This window comes from Castor canadensis, chromosome 8 (genome assembly GCF_047511655.1).
Source record: "Castor canadensis chromosome 8, mCasCan1.hap1v2, whole genome shotgun sequence".
Lineage (NCBI taxonomy): Eukaryota > Metazoa > Chordata > Mammalia > Rodentia > Castoridae > Castor > Castor canadensis.
Window position 1 is genome coordinate 22,119,417 of NC_133393.1, and position 17,827 is coordinate 22,137,243.

Sequence of the window (17,827 nt, forward strand, 5' to 3'; positions counted from 1 at the left end):
ATGGATGAAGAAGAGATGTGTGGGTTACATGGAGAGGTAGGGTCAAGGAGGCTCAGAATCAAGCAACAGTTTATAGCAAACACCATGAAATGCTTATTTGGCATATGAAAGAACAGTGATGGATTGGGAGTATCAGGATCCAATCCATACCCAGTCCTGAGTGATCTGGACAGTTTCACAATTGGGAATGTGGTCACCCCAAAGGAAGAACATGGAATGTTGTCTCATAGTCTGATCACAGTCAACAACGACAGACAGCCAGAATTATGGACTGGTAGATATGTTCCTAGATCTGTTTCTTTCATCAAATTCTCATAACTGGCTCAAAGCAGAATATGTTGTGCAAGGAATTTGTCTTAAAGTTATGTCACAAACAACCTGCATTACAATCTTTTGGGTTCTTGATGAAAATGAAGATTTCTGGACTCCTCTAGATCTTCTCAATCAGAATCTCTGAAGCTGAAGTCTGAGAATTTGCATTTAAGTCTACTTCCTAGTAATTCTTAGGTACCCTAACGTTTTAAGCATGAGTAAACTGGTTGGGTTAATTTTGAGTTATTCTTATCAATGGAAAATTACACAAATTATGAATTAACTGAGACAACTGGACATTTCTTTGGTTTGAGGATGCTGAATATGACTTTGTTTGCTAGTTGCTCTTCTACTTTCAGTAGTCTACATTTGCTATTGAAGTTCTTTTTTTCCCATTAAATCTTGATTCTGCTGGTACAAAGAACATCTTTGTTTTCCCTTTTAGTTTCAATATTTAATTAAAAAATTGGAGACTTTTTTAGCTTTAATGAAAATGTTTCTAGAACTGATTTCAAAGGTGGTCACTAGATTGATGATCTGAAAAACTGAAACATGTATCATTGGAGTTCAATAAATCTTTATTATTAGGCCAGGTGTGGTGGTGCATGTCTGTAATCCCAGCACTTGGGAGGCTGAGGGAGAAGAATTGTGATTTTGAGGGCAGACTGGGTTGCATAGAGAGAACCTATCTTAAAAAATTTAACTAACATTTATACATATAAGGTCCTTTGACTAGAGTAAGTAAGACACTATCATTCCCTGTCTACTCTAGTTATGTAAGCACTCAAACTGTGGTGTTAAACTTTTTTTTTTTGTGGTACTGGGGTTTGAACAGGGCGTCACACTTGCTAGGCAGTTGCTCTACCACTTGAGCCACTTCACCAGCCCTATTGAAACTTAAAAAAAAAAAGCCTGAAGACCTCTCAGTACAAAACATTTGAATATTTATTTACATATACAAATTTATTTATGAGCTATCCACATGTAGTAGTATATGATTTGATTACGTACGCTATAATGCATATTATAAAAAGTAGAAAGCTTAAACATTGTGGAATAATATAAATAGAAATTCTAGTATTTCTTTCCTGTATCCTGAAGGACCATTTGTGCATTCCATGCAGTGTGCTCACTCTACTTTGGACACCAGTGCCATAGAAAAACAGCACATGCTTACATATGATCAAGCACTAAGTTTTACTTTACTTTTGTTTTTTAACATTTTTTTTCTTTTAGTATTTATATGTGCATACAAGGCTTGGGTCAAAGCACTAAGTTTTATATTACCACAAAAATACTTTAGAGTAGACAGAGATAAGGACAAACCCAGATTCCCAGAGCTGGTAAATGAATTGAATAAAATTCAGAAAAGAAGATATACTGAATAAGTAGGAAAAATAAGAGAAACCTTGTTGGGGTTTATGTCATAGCCTACTGAGAGGGAAACATTGAGAACACAGGACAAAAAAGGGAGAGGGGAAAGAAACACAAGACAGAAATTTAAACACTTTTTCTGGCAAAATGTTTTCATGCCCTTCATAGGTATTTGCTGACACCTACAGGCTGCAAGTTGCTAATGATTTTATTTAAGGATCATGCACTTAAAAAAGGTTTTATATATATATTAATATATATAATTATATATATAATTTTAGCAATTTATACACACATTCATTGCTGTTTACCAGTGCCTCTTGATATTGGGAAGGTTTCTCATTATTGCTTTATGGATTGACTATGTTCCTGAAAGGAATGAGTTATATTTTAAGACTCATATGTTGGGCACCTTGCATGGTATCACGTCAGGCTCGTAGTGTGTAATAATGTCTTCTAACTGGTTGAAATATACTAGAAATTCTCAGTGTTTAAAGAAACTGTGATCAATCATTTAATAAAGTTAAAATCTATTAGCATTTGGTAAATTGTAATTTTGGTGAAACAGCTATTCATAAATATGATAAAACTATCTCTTAAGTAAGCCAGTGGGATGTCTGAGTTAAACAGTTTAATACATTTTTGTATTTGGAAGATATTTCAGACAGTCTCACACCTCTTATCACCAATTTGGAAAAGCTAGAGCTTAAAGAAACCAGAAAAAGCTTGCCCAAGGCCACACCACTATTTAAGGCCAATTATGTTAATTTGTAACAAATTATATGTGATTAACTTCTTTCAGAAGAGATTATTAAAGCCTTTCTTAAAGTAACAAGCCTCTCTCTACTATCCCAAAACTATTTAAGAACTTGCTTTCTTTTCATAGCAGCAGAACACACAAAGAACATCTTATAAAACTTAAAACTTTTCAACATTTAGTTTATAATGCTTAGGGATTCAGAGGTATCTAGTAATAACATTTGCAGTGCTACACTGCAAATATTCTCACTGTTCTGATTTTGTAATAATCAGGACAGATTAAACATTCTCTATATTAAGACCGTGCATGTGTACCCAGACCTAGCACTTTCCCTAGGCTTGTTTTTTTTTTAATGGTGTATGATTTTTTTTAAATTTTATTTTATGGTTGTGCTGGGTAGGGGTACATTGTAAAAGAAAGGAACCCCGTTTGTTGTTGTTGGGTTTTTTTTTTTTTCATCCCTGGGGTTTGAAAGCAGGGCCTCACGCTTGCTAGGCAGGAGCTTTTACTACTTGAACTATTCTGCCAGCCCCCTAGGCCTGGTTTTATGAATGCTGGAGATAAACCAGTACTTTATGTGATCATGTAATGGCTCAGATTCTAGATTATCTTTGATCAACCTTCAGAAAAATTACAGTAACTACTGTAATAACTTACAGATAGTGCTAATGTGTGGACTTGTCTAAAGAATGTACATAGTCCATGTAGAGAAATTTTATAATTACCAGATGCCATTAAATGATTTGTAAAACTACAGTTTTTATTTTATAGAAGAAAAAAGGACGAGTTACAGTTTCAGTCTTTAAGTGTCTCCTAAAAGCCATGTGGTCAATGAAGGCTTGGTCCCAGCTTGGAGCTTTTGGAAGGTGATGGAAAACCTAGGAGGTAGGTCCTAGTTGAGGTCTTCAGATCTTGGGGAAGTGCTATTGAAGGGATTGGAGGGAGCCCAGCCCCTTCCTTTCTTTCTCTTTTGCTTCCCAGCCATGAGGTAAGTGGTTTTGCTTTCCTATGTGTTCCTGCCATGATGTGCCACACGGCCCAAAGCAATGGGACCAACTGAACATGGACTGAAACTTCCCAAACTGGGAACCAAAATAAAACTCCTCTGTTTATAAATTGTCTTTGTTATAGTGACAGAAAACTGACTAACACAGTGACTTTAAATCTTCCTCAGCTAAGTCTCACATTTCTTTCATTTTGGTTTTGGCTTCTATTTATTTATTTTTTTCATTTATTTTGGGATATTGCTGTTGATGTGACACGGTTTTCAGTTGAAATCTGGACATTTCATTATGTCATAAGCTCTGGGTCTATGTAAATGTCCTGTTACAGCCAGCTTCTTCTGCCACCACTGCAGCAGGGTGGTGAGTGAATGGCATCACTGTCTGGTGTGGTTAGAAGCTGAGGTTCTCCACTCCACAAGTCCAGCCTCCACTGACACCCTGGATGTGTCCTCATTATTGCTGAGTGGGGGCTTGTGGTTCTGGCCCCCTACTAGGTGTCCACTGGTACCTCCTTGGCTGGTTGGAGTAGGAGGACTATTCACTATTCCTCACATGACACCAAGGTGGGAGAGTGGGTGTAGGAACAGAGAGCCTGAGTGAGACATGGTGCCTAATCTGCTCTAGGTGGTGATGAAAACCCCTACTCTTAGGCATTGTCTGGCACCACTGCAGAGGATAGAAGAAGAGGTGCTTTTCATTATTGCTGGGTGAGGTGGAAGTCTAGGTCTCCACTGACTGCTGGGTGTAGTGATGGGGGCTTATTTCCTCTGAGGGAGCAGGGCCTCCTGGCTCCCTCCCCACTTTTGCTGACACTACCTACCTGGTTGTCTCTTCCTCTCCTCTCTTCTCCTCGCCTCTCCCTGTGTGTGTGTGTGTGTGTGTGTGTATGTGTGTGTGTGTGTGTGTAATGATGCCTCATTTTACAGCCTGGTGAGGGAGAAGTCTAGACTCTTCACTTGGCCTTTGCTGCTGGGGACAGAGTTACACTTCCCCTGTAGTGCTTGACTGGAGTAGAGCATCACAATGTTGTCTGTCTTGCTAGGCTACCCTCTTCCCCTCTTTCTACTTCTGTGTGTGTGTTGATGTTTCTGGGTGGCTGGCTTCTTTAGTTCCAAGTCTGAGATATATAAGGCAAAGAGAACCCTGGGAACTCACATCATGTGATTTGTTGGGTCCTGAAATCCTTAACAGTCTGCCTTGGCCACCTTTCATAATCTCTTTATGTTTATTTTGTATATAAAGTCCAGAGTCTTAGTTGTACTTACCAGAAGGAGTAGAGAGAAATACATCTACTCTACCTTGGAAGCAGAAGTCTTCTCATGACACATTTTGAAGTTGAGAACAACAATTTTATTATAAGCTTAAATATACACAAGTTTGAGGTCAATATTGGAATTTTAAAAGTGTCCCGTCACTTAAAAATGTATGCAAGATTTTACACACTCCATCATCTGTTTCATAAAATACTAATTGACATTTTGTATTGTTTTTCTTTTCTCAACTTCACACTTGACTTGCCTTACAAGAATTATATTCTAAATTTGTACTTGTAAATTTTTTGGTTGATCACCACATTATACTTCTCTGTAGCAACAGAGAAGTATATATTTTTAATTTTTGTTGCACTGGGGGTACACTGTAACATTTACCAAAGTTCTTTCAATATATTATAGTTGAAATCACCCCCTCCATCATTCTCCTTTATCCTTCCCCCTCCATTCCTGGAATAGTTTCAACAGGTCTCCTAAATTTAAATTTAGTTCTCTTTCTCCCTTTTCTTTATTTTCCTTTCTTTTTTTTTTTGTTTTTTGAAGTGGGGTCTCACTATATATCTTAGGCTGGCCTCAAATTCACAATCTTCCCTCCTAAGCTTCCTGCATGGTGGAATTACAGCTATGTACCACCACGCCTGGCCTAAATTTAAAATTTCTGCATCCATAAAGTTCTAAAAGCTAAATGTTTTCTTTCATCTGGCTTATTATTGCATTTAGGGACAGACTACATTAGATCAAGTAATGTAAATTTATTACACATTTTGATAAATAATTGTTATAAAAAGTAAAAGTGAGTCGTTGGCAGTGAGTCTCTTATGGAGATACATGAAGCTTTCTCCAATTAATTTATCATATCTGTAGATGAATAATATTTCTAGAATGAGGCAGAGTTTGGCATCTGTTTTACTTATCTTCTTGAAAATAATTATTTAGGTATACACTGTGATATTATGGGATAATTTAGGTAGTAAAATGGTTTGTATAGCAGAGCAAATGGACATACTCATCACCTGACAACTCTTTTGTAGTAAGAGCAGTTAAAAGCTATTCACTTAGCAGTAATTGATATCTTACTTTGAAATTTTCTTTTGTATATATAAGCACATGGAAACTTTGTATGCATAAATAATTAGGTGGGAATAAAGTTTTATTATAGCAATTTTGCTTGGTTATTTGTTTCTTTTTTTCCCTGGTTTAATAGAAGCCTGTATGATTTTAACTCATGTAAATTCAATAATCTCCACTTTAGCAATAATGGGAACAGCGGCAGTGTTCCAGTCTCAGTGTCTGTTTGTAATGGTGACGTGGAAAAAATACTGCTGGATGCACAGCTTGAGTCCGGACGGAGCAGCTCCAAGAGTTCTCACAGACCACACGGGACCCTAACAGGGCTTCTGAGAGACACGCACAGCACTGGAGAAAAGAGCAGCCCTCAGTCTGAGGAAGATTATACTGAGAGAAGGAAAGAAGTCGAAGACATTTTGAAGAAAAACTCATATTGGATATAGGATTGGTCCAGTTGGCCAGAGACTATCCCCCCCCGCCCCACCCCGACAAGGAGTTCCTTTTTAAACACCCAAAGCACACGGCTACTCTCAGCATGAGAAACACGAAAGGGGACATTCTCTCAGCAGAATTTCTAAAGGTTTTCCTCCCGTCTCTGCTGCCCCCTCATCTGCTGGCCGTTGGATTGGGATCTACATTGGGAGGCGCCTGACAGCCTCCACCAGCCCCTTCTGATGAAGTGTCCGACCTTGCTCCCAGCGCGGATTCCTACTGGGCTGTGACAGTCAGCCGAAGAGCTGCAACACCTGTGTTTATTCCTTCTGTAAATGCAGCAGAGGAACAGACGCTGAGATTGTGCTGACTGTAACTATGCCTTTGGGATCAACTAATAATAAGCTCATTAGACTGAGGCCTACTGTAAACATTTAGTAGTAAATTTTCCTTGGATATTAGATATAAATAGTATAAATAATTTTAATATACTAGTTTTGATGTATGTAGTATTTAAAAATTATCTGTAACATTAATTCAGTTAAAACACTTTATATTTCAAAAGAACGAGTAACATTGGTAATAAACTCACTGCATTGGAGGAGTTTGTTCACAAGGAATATTGTGGCCTTACAATCACACTGTTGTAGAAAGTATTATGTGTTTAATTTAAATGAATGCATGTTGTCTATAAAGACCACTTAACCTTGTGAATTGTTCTTAAGTTGCAAATGGAAACCACGGCCCCTCTGCAGACTGCTGCCCAGTCCCGGCACTAGCGCTGCTTCTGCAGTGAGGACTGCAGCCTGCCTGGCCAGCTGGGCCTGTTTGGTTCCTCTTCATCACTCCGGATTGCTAGATTAACCAATCATGTGTGCCCAACTTTTGTGTGCTCTCAAAATCAGCTTTATTGTAAGCAAATCTGTGTCTGCTCTAAAAGACGAGAAGGAGTAAAAAGCAAATCTTTTTGCCCTGCAGGTTCCCGTCCTGCAGCCCGGGAGCCCCACTCAGACGCACAGCCCCCAGAGGGCGGCTCGCGCCCGCGGTCCACGCCCGACTGCGGCCAGGCCTCCCACGGAGGACGCGAACAAACACGCGCCACGGCTGACCGCTCAACACTCAGTTATTTACTTTTCCGTGGAATTATATTTCCTAAACCACACTGAACCATTATCAAAAATTATTTTAAATGATGTAATAACTGGCAACTTGGACAGGTCCTCTTTCTATTTTGTTGGAAATAGAGTTTTGGAAAACACCTGACTTACAGAAAGGATTTGTTCCCATTGTTAAACTCATTTTTTGTGTCAATTTGAATGAGCAAAACTAAATGTAAACATATATGTTTAATGCCATTAAATTATCAGAAGAGATGCTTTGATTTAAAAAAAAATACTGGCCCAGATGTAGTGGCTCAAGTCGGTAGTCCTAGTTACCTGAGAGGCAGAGATCAGGAGGATTGGGGTTCAAAACCGGCTGGTGAAAAAAGTTTCTGAGACTCCATCTCAACCAGTGTCTGGACGCAGTGGTGTGCACCTGTTATCCCCAGTTATGCAAGAAAGCACAAATAGGATTGCTAACCTAGGCTGGCCCAGGCATAAAATGACGCCTTATCTCAACACAAAAAGGTATGGTGGGATGGCTCAAGAGGTAAAGCTCCTGCCTAGAAGTGGGAGGCCCCGAGTTCAACACCCCAATATCACCTGGTAGAAACAAAAACTATTAGCTCTCGTGGACTTGATTCAAGTCATTTGACCTACTCATACTCTTAAAAGTTTTTTAAAATTTCACCTCTTTGAAAAACTTAAAATGACAATAGCAGTTATGTTGCTTTATAGCCTTAAACGATTTTATGACTTTGTACTAATTTACACTGGATTAATTAATGAGTGACTTTTGATTACAAAATTCTTAAAGGAAATGATTCATGCCAGGCATTTGGTACATGCTTATAATCCCAGCACTCTAGAGGCAGAGGCAGGTTGACCCAGAGTTCCAGGCCAGCCTAGGCTACATAGCAAGAACTTACCTCAAAAAAAAAAAAAAAAACACACACACAAAAAACAAAAAACAAAAACAAAAGACAAGAAAAGAAAAGGAGGATGTCACAATAAATAACCAATAAAAATTTGGAGTATCATTAGGGAATATTTTGAAAACTTGTATTGAAATAAACAGGAAAGTCTGAAAGAAATGGATATATTTCAAGATGCATATGACATACCTAAACTGGGATTTAGTTTAAGAGGAAGCAAAGCACTTAAACAGATCTATAAATGAGATTGAAGCAGTAATAAAGACTTACCCAATAAAGAAAATTCCAGGATTGGATGGATTCAATGTCAAGTTCTACCAGGCCTTTAAGGAAGAACTAATACTAATGCTATTCCATAATAAAAAAGGGAAGGAATGCAACCCAAACTCACTTTATGAAGCCAGTATTACTCTGATACCAAAACTAGATCCTTATGTCCACACACAGCGAAGAAAAAGAAAATAGACCAACTTCCTTGATGAGCACAGATGCAAAAAAAAAAAATATTCAACAGCATATTGAAAAGATCATACACCATGATCAAGTTTGCTTTATATCAGGGATGTAAGGATAGTCCAACACAAGCAAATCAATAAGCCTAATACAGCACATAAACAGAATAAAGGACAACTATCACATAATCATCTCAATAGACGCAGAATAAGCCTTTGACAAAATTCAACATTCTTCATGATTAAAGTTCTCAATAAACTAAGACTACTTCAACATATAAAGGCTATATATGATGACAGAAAAAAAACTGATACCATTTCCTTTAAGTCAGGAGTGAGACAAGGGTGTCCACTCTTTCCTTTCCTATTCAATATATTGCTTGCATTCTTAACCAGACCAATAAGGCAAGAGAAAGAAATAAAAGAGATACAAATAGGAAAAGACAAAGTCATATTATCCTTCTTTGCAGAGGATATGATTCTATACTTAAAAGACCTTAAAGACACCATAAAAACTCTTAGATTTGATAAACATTTTTGGCTGGGTACAAAAACATTAAAAAAGAGTAACTTTTCTATATACTAAAAGGAAAACAATCCCATTCACAACAGCTTCAACAAAAATTACTTAGGAATAAATTTAGCTAAGGAGGCAAAATGCCTCTATAATTAAAACTATAAAACATTGAAGAAATTGAAGAAGATACTAGATGATGGAAAGACCACATACATTCATGGACTGACAGAATTAGTATTGTCAAAATGGCTATACTCCTGAAAGCAATCTAAAGATTCAATGTAATCCCCATTAAAAGTCCCAATGTCATTCTTCACAGAAACAGAAAAACTAATCCTATTATTCACATGGGTGCATTAGAGATCCAGAACAGCCAAAGCAATTTTTGAGCAAAAAGAGCAATACTGGAGATATCACAAATATCAAATTATACTATAGAATCATAGTATAATATAATAGCAGTAACAAAACCAGCATGGTACTGGCATAGAAACAGACACATAGACCAATGGAATAGAATAGAGAACCCAGAAATAAATCCACACAGATACAGCAATCTAATTTTTAACAAAGGAGCCAAAAACATATGTCAGAGAAAAGATAAGTCTCTTTAACAAATGGTGTTGAGAAAATTGGATATCCATAAGTATGAGTTTAAAACTAGATTCCTACCTATCACCCTGTAGAAAAATCAATTCAAAATAGATCAAGATCTTAATGAAAGAAGTGAAACTTTGAAAGTACTACAGAGAAACATAGGGAAGACACCTGAAGATACAGACATAGTAATGACTTTCTGAATAGGATTCCAATTGTTCAGGAAATAAGAGCAAGAACTGACACATGGGATTGAATCAAATTAAAAACGCTTCTGTACATCAAAGGAAACAATGACCAGAATGAAGACATGACCCTTTATAGGAGAAACTATCAGACAAAGGATTAATATCCAGAATATACAAAGAGCTCAACAAATTATCAGACAAAGGATTAATATCCAGAATATACAAAGAGCTCAACAAATTAAACACCAAAAGAGGTCTGGAGGTGTGGCTCAAGTGATAGAGGGCCTGCCTAGCAAGCATAAAGCCCTGAGTTCAAACCCCAGTACCATCAAAAAGCCCTAAAAACAAACAAACAAACAAGCAAAACTCCCCAAGAATCCAATAGTAAATGAATGAATGAAAAAATATGAAAATAAAAAAGTAAGTGGAAAAATGAATTGAACATACAGTTCTCAAAAGAAGTAAGCACAAATGACAAATAAATACAAAAGAAATACTCACCGTCCTTAGCTACAAAGGAAATGCAAATCAAAATGTCACTGAGATTCCATCTCATACCGTCAGAATGGCTTTCATCAAAAACATAAAAACAAATGCTGATGAGGATGTGAGGGAAAAGGAACCCTTATACACTGTTGGTGGGAATACAAATTAGTGAAGCCACTGTGGAAATCAGTTTGGAGGTTCTTATAAAATGAAAAATAGAACTACCATATGATCCTGCATCCACTCTTGGTCATATATTCAAAGAGTTGTAAGTCAACACACAATTAAAGATAACTGAACCCCCAGGTATCTTATTGTAGCACTACAGATAAAAGTCAAACAGCAACCGATGAATGGGCAAAGAAAATATGGTACATATACACAATGTACTATTCAGCCATAAAGAAGAATGAAATTATGTTGTTTGCAGATAAGTAGATGTAATTGGAGATCATCATGTTGATCAAAGTAAGCGAGGCTCAGAACACAGGTCACATGTTCTCCCTCATATGTGGAAGCTAGACCTGTAAGATAAATGTACACACAAATACATACATGATCATGTGTACATCTATATTTATCTATATCTATCTATCTATAGATATAGATATAGATACGATGAGAGAGAGAACATGATTGTAGTAGTGAGTTTGTGAGTCTGTCTGAGGTGAGAAAGTAAAAGAGAATGTAGAGAGTGAATGACATTGAAATATTTGCATCTGTGAATGAAGATGGTATGACAAAATGCTCTGAAAGCTGTTGAGTAGAGGAGGTTACTCTGGTTAAAGTACAGTACATACATGCGTGAAATACCAAGGTGAAACCCCCTTTAACAATCAGTATATACTTAGAAGGTAAAACTGGTCCTGTCATGGGCTGGGTACAAGTGGGAGGGGGGAGGGTGAATAGAGTAGGTGAAGGCTGATGTACTTTGTATATAGATATGAAAACAGAACAATGAAGCCTGCTGAAATTGTTCTAAGAGGAGAGGAGGGAAGATGAGGGAGAAAGAAGGAGGGGCGAATCTAATCAAGATACACGTAAATGTCACAATGAACCCTCCCCCACAACTGATATATGCTCATAAAGTCCTTTCTTTGGAGAGATTTAAGCTTCTGATAGTTATGGTTACCTTCATCATATTTATTTTAAAATGTTTCATTGTCATTCTGATTATTGAGATAACAAAACTCTAACAAATTGCTCATCCTCACAGACCTGTGTATTTAATTAAGTGACCAGTTTCTTCTGAAAGTTCCCTTTTATTGTTGCCTTCCTCAAGTTCATATTCCGAATTCAAAATACTAAAGTTGTCAAACTATATTTTTACACTGCTAAATCTTTGGTTGGCCACTAGATGTCACCAAAGATCCAATCTTTCACCATATAAAAGAAGCAATTAGGTGTATTTGGCATGCTTTACATATTTTAAAATTAATTCTGTAGTATCAAAAGAGCTGTCCTGTACATCAAAGTCACAATGTAGAAAAACTGAAAACTAAAAATCAGGAGCTCAAGTTCCCTGGATAATATTTTCCAGATAAAACTATTATTAATGTATATTTTAGTGGCTGCATATGTTTCAGGAAGGATAAAAGTATACTGTTGTTTATATTCCATGTCTGGAACAGTGACTGTTAGTACATCCATTTTTAGGAGGTTTTATTTCTGGGTTTAAAACACCCTGTCAAGGAAAATGGATGGAATTGGAGATCATCATGCTGAGCGAGGTAAACCAAGCTCAAAAGTCCAAATACAGCATGTTCTTGCCCATTTGTGGAACTTAGACCTGAAATGATGAGGACGATGATAACGAGGAGAGTTTTGAGGGGCTTTCGGGGAGGAGGAAGGGCAAGGAAAGGATACTGAGGGGTGAAGAGGATTGAAGTACACTGCATGTATATGTATGAAGACAATATAATGAAACCCACTAAACACTGTTTGAAAAAGGGGAAAAGGGAATGGGATATGGAACTACAATGGAGGGTGAGCATGTTCAGGGGACACCATGCATGTGTGGAATTATCACAATGAAGTCCCCTCATATTATTCATGTATGCTAATTCAATCTAAAATGAAATTTAAAAACAAATAATTTAAAAATAAGTACCTTGTCAATTGGTAGGAATACTAATATGAATTTTATGGAATGGATTAGAAGACCATGGAAAGTGGTCAATACCCTCCCTGTCTAAAATGTGCTCTTACTTTTGGAGTAATGATTTTAAGAAATAGTCACATAGGAAGGTCTTCTATTCTGACCTTGTTGGTTATTGTAATAAGTTAAACAGAGCCATCTGGTTTTGCTATAGACAGATGCTTTCTGCTTGTTCCTCATGCATGAAGACTTATGCTACAAGCCACTCATCAGAAGCTGGGTCTCACAAGAGAAACAACAGAAAAGGACAATTCAGAGGCTCAGAGGTATTCCTGAAAATAGAATTGCAGAGAAGAGAACTGCAAAAATAAACTTACTACCTTAAGCTAACATTGCCACCTATTAACACCCAGCAGGTTGTACCAGAGGACTTAAATTTGGAATTTATGGTATTCATTAATGTAGTCAGCCAGTCCAAGATCAATAGAGCAAGAATAAGACTTGGTGAAGTTATTAATCACTGTTTAATTATAATGATTAATATTAGAATATTGCATATATTGTTTATAAGTTTCTATTTTCCAATGAGCAGATGAGGAAATTATTCTCTTTTTTTTCGTGGCTGTACTGAGGTTTGAACTCATGCTTGCTAGACATTCCACCAGCTTAGTATGAGTCATTCCACCATGCTTGAGCCCTTCCAAAAGATCCTATTTTTGAGATAGGTCTCATGAACCATTTGCCTGGGCTGGCCTCAAACCACAGTGCTCTGGATCTCTGCCTCCTGAGTAGGTAGGAATCAGATATGAGCCACCAGTGCCTGGCCTTTTTCTTCTTGATTGATCTGTAACTCTCAGCATTTAGTCTATGATTGTGGGAACTGAAGCTCAATTTTTTGAAATAGTGCTGGGGTTTGAAATCTGGGCTTTATGGTTGCTAGACAGGCACTCTACCACTTGAGCCATGCCCGGTAGTCCTTTTTGCTTTAGGTTTTTTTTTCAGACAGGGTCTCTCTTGTTTGCCCAGGGCTGGCCATAGATCTTGATCTTTCCATATAAACCTCCTGAGTAGCTTGGATTGCAGGCATGAACCACCATGACCAGTATATTTGTTGAGGGGGAGGAGGGTCTCACTAACATTTTGCCTTCAACCATAGTCCTCCCAACTTCAGCCTCCTGAGTAGCTGGGATTACAGATGCACCCTGCCACACCTGGTCCCTGAATGATATCTTGCTCGAATGGAACTTCAGTTTTTAGAAAAAAATACCTTATAGTAAATCTTAATATAGATTATAAGGTCTAAATCTTAGGAGAAACTAAGGATGATTATGATTCTATTAATTGGAATTCTGACAAGTGCTTTTAAAATATTTTAAGCTTAGGAAAATCTCAACTATCCTTTGTTAAAAGACATTGAGTGAAATTTTATTTTTTATAACCACCACACATCTATAAACAACAAAAATTTTTGTAGACAGCATCACTGGTAAAATATGTGATGATTCTTCAGGAAATTTGATATATAGTTATTTTCTGCAGACATGATGCCAAGTGCCTTCTGTGGGTTGCTTTGTGTTTTTATGGCAATGTAATGATGTGCAATGGTTCAGTATTTGGAACCACAATAACACTAGAAATGTCACATTTAAAAAAACCTCACTTACCTGGTTATTAAACTATTAAAGATCAAGAATTATAGCTCATATGCAGAAAAAAGGCTTATAAAAAGGACACTGGTCATAGCTTATCTGACAGGTGAAAAAGGTGTTCTTTCTGATGAGCCAGGATCACTGGTGAATGAACTTTGGGCATCTCAGCAAAAACCCGATTTCCTGCACAGATGGAGCCAAGGACAGATTTTGAAGATGAATCAGGGGAGAGTTCTCAGAGTGAATGAATTGGTGAGTGTCAATAAAAATACTCCTGTGGGCTGGTGGAAGAGCCTTGTGCTTAGCATTCTTGAGGCCCTGGGTTTAATCCTCAGCACCCTACTGGAACCCCCTGGCCCCATAACCTGGTTGTGATAGAAGTGATTGAAAGTGTGACCCTATAGGCTGAAGTAAAGCCTTTTAGACAAGTGTGAACCCTTTAGCCTTATTATCATAAAACCTTTTCTTTGTAAACTATACTATAAGAACATCTTTACATACAAATCCTAAACAGGACAAATAAAGGAGACTATCAAATTAATGAAACTGAATTAGAACATTTCTGAAAAATATTATTTGCTCAATGCTGTACCTTAAAGCTAGCAATTGTGTAGGAAAAATGATAGATCAAAATGATAAATAAAGCAAAAATGTGCTTTTTGATTACTTAATACCATATTTGAACATATTTTTCATAATCCTGTCTGGCCAACACCCGAGCATTCCAGGGATTGTAACTTGCTTTAAAAAAGCCCAGTTCCACCAATCCTGTAATCAGTAGAAAGCTGGTAAGATACGGTGGCTTTTGCTTTTTCTCTGGTAAAGAAGATAATGTCAAGGTTATGATGTTACTGCCCTATAGTACAAAAACCATTCAGAAATCTTTAATATAGCAATTTTCTCTGCTAGAGATAACTATCTTGTTTTATTTCAAATTCTCTTTGAATCACACCTCTTGTGTTCTTCCTGGTTCCTTCATTTGAAAATCTTACAAATAAATTTCTCTTTCTGGATTAGGTTTTTTTTTTTCTTTTTCTCTTGCTTTTTTTTCCTCTTTTTTTGTTCTTTCTTCTTCCTTCTCTCCCCTCCCTCTCCACTTTCCCCTTCCTTCCCCTCCCCTCACCTCCCTCTTTTCCTTCTCTCCCCTTCCTTCCTTTCTTCTTTTCTTCCTTCCCTCCTTTCTTTTTGACAGGGTCTCACTCAGGTTCAAGACCAGATTGGTATTGAACTCAAGATCCTTCTTCCACCTTCTGTGTGCTGGAATTACTGGTGAGTACCATCACACCCAGCCAGATGGGGCTTTAGGAGTGGAAATGCTGGAACAATGGATGGAAGGCTCCTCTTGTAAAGGTAGAGTGTAAGGTCCCAAAGCACACCCAGAAGGGGTCTGATCTGATGAACTGATTTGTGGCTGCTGCCCCATGACTCTGTTCTGTTAGGAACTGAACCTTTCTGCAAGACACATGCTAAGCCACTTCTGTTCCAGGAAGTTCTCCTTCTTACCACTGCTTCCTCAAAAGCCAGTCGCTACTTCTTTTTTCCACTGACCTTTGCCAGTGAAATGAATACAGGTTGGATCCTGCTTCCTTCATTTGCTCACTTTTGAATTGAAGTCTCAGTCAGATGAATCTGATTGATGGGACCTAATTCCCATATTTGTGCCCCAAGTTAAAAAAAATCCAGGCGAAGTGAGTTTTCTGATTTCCACTCTAGGAAGGTAGGACTCATGAGGTAGGGGAAATATAACAGAGCTCTAAAGTTGTCCAAATCTGACAGACATCCAGAAAACATAACCAGTGTCCATACAACAGACACTGTGAGGTGCTATGTGGAGTGGCTGCTGTAAGAGCTTTGGCTACAGGCTACATCAGTGATTCTCAGAGCCCAGGTAACTCACAGACTCACAAGATATAATAAAGTGACTATTTTTGACTATAAGTTTGGGGGTGGTTTGTTAACCACAGTATGTGTTTTTCTGTGTGTCTAGCTTCTTCACTAAATATTATTTCTGTAAGATTCATTGATGGTGTTGAATTATCAGTAATTCATTAATTTTCCATTGTATTCTGTTGTGTGAATATACATTTTATTTATCCATTTACTGTTGAAGAACTATTTTGTGAAACCATTTGAGACTAATCTGTGGACAATATTGCTTTACCCCTAAATATTTTGTCACATACATTTTAAGAACAAGATATTTCTCTTGCATAACCATTAATACCATCATCCCCTAGACAATTAAAATTGATACCATAGTTATCAAACATACAATCCATATTAAAATTTCCCCTACTGTCATAATAGCAAGTGTTTACTATGCTAAGATTTGGCACCATTGGTTACAAAGCAGCAAACTAATGCCAGGGTCTCCTTCTGCCAGTGAGAATATTCAGGGGGCTTAGTGATTCATGGTTCTCAGAAGTCTCTGTGTTTGCCCCTGTTTCCCATTTCATATCTAGGGTCCGCACCATGCCAGCAGAGGCCTGACCTTAGCATCAGAGCCCCTGCAGGGTTGTGCAACCAATAGTTCTACAGTATCACAACCTTTATCAGCAGACCGTAGACTTGACCTCCTCCATATCCTTGCTGGGTTACAGAAGAGCAAATATCCTTTAAGATAGCCATAGAGGCTTTGAAGATTTTCATTCATGTCTTAAGTTTGGATTAGAAGTTTTAAATTTATTCTTTGTCCTCTGTATGCTCTCTAGGGAAGGTGGAAGCAGCCAGCTTATGAAGGGTCGGACAAAAACATCAACTAAATCACCCGCATTTGTCTGGTATCTATCCTATTTAAAACCTTATCATAGTCACCTATGACAGGTGAATGAAGGACAATTTGACAGTTATGATCTGGCTGTCTCAAGTTAGTATTCAGTTCATTTCCTTTCTCAACACTCTTGTCACATTTATCTTCAAGTCTCATCTTGACCATGTGATGACAATTTTATGTGTCAACTTGGTCATTTATTTGGGTACTAGTCTAGATGTTGCTGTGAAGGTATTTTTTAGATGAACTCATCATTTAAATCAGTGCATTTTGAGTAAAGCAGATTACCCTCCATAATGTGGGTGACCTTTTCAATCAACTGAAGGCTTTAAGAGAGGAAGACTGACATTTAGAAGGAACAGGGAACTCTGTCTCCACACTGCCTCAAGGTGAGTTGCAATGTCAACTTTTCCCTGGTTCTCCAGCTTGCCCTGTGGATTCTGAACATGCCAGCCTCCACAATCACGTGAGCCAATTCCTTAAAATAAATCTTTCTATAGTGCTGGGGTGTAGCTCAGTGGTAGAGTACTTGTCTAGGATGCATGAGGGCCTATAAACCTCTCTATGTACATTCTAGTAGTTCTGTTTCCCCAAAGAACCTACTACAAATCATTTCCTAGAGAAGGCTATTTATTTTATTTTATTTGTTTATTTTTGAGACAGGGTCTTACTATGTAGCCCAGACTGGCCTTGAACTTGTGATCCACCTGCCTCAGTCTCCTGAGTTCTGGGATAGCAAGCCTGTGCTACTATATCTGGCTAGAGAAGGCTATTCTTAGAGAAATCCACCCTCTTTCATGTCCACACAGTTTAG

At 37.7% G+C, this 17,827-nt stretch overlaps 1 non-coding gene and 1 pseudogene across 1 annotated transcript; both read left to right on the top strand.

The window, feature by feature from the left end:
• LOC109686715 (BCL2/adenovirus E1B 19 kDa protein-interacting protein 3-like) lies at nucleotides 1–6,862 on the top strand (annotated as a pseudogene).
• On the top strand, nucleotides 2,680–2,810 carry LOC141410563 (small nucleolar RNA SNORA72). Its single transcript, XR_012435409.1, has one exon. It is a non-coding gene; the product is annotated as a small nucleolar RNA SNORA72 (small nucleolar RNA).
• Nucleotides 6,863–17,827: the final 10,965 nt, after the last annotated feature.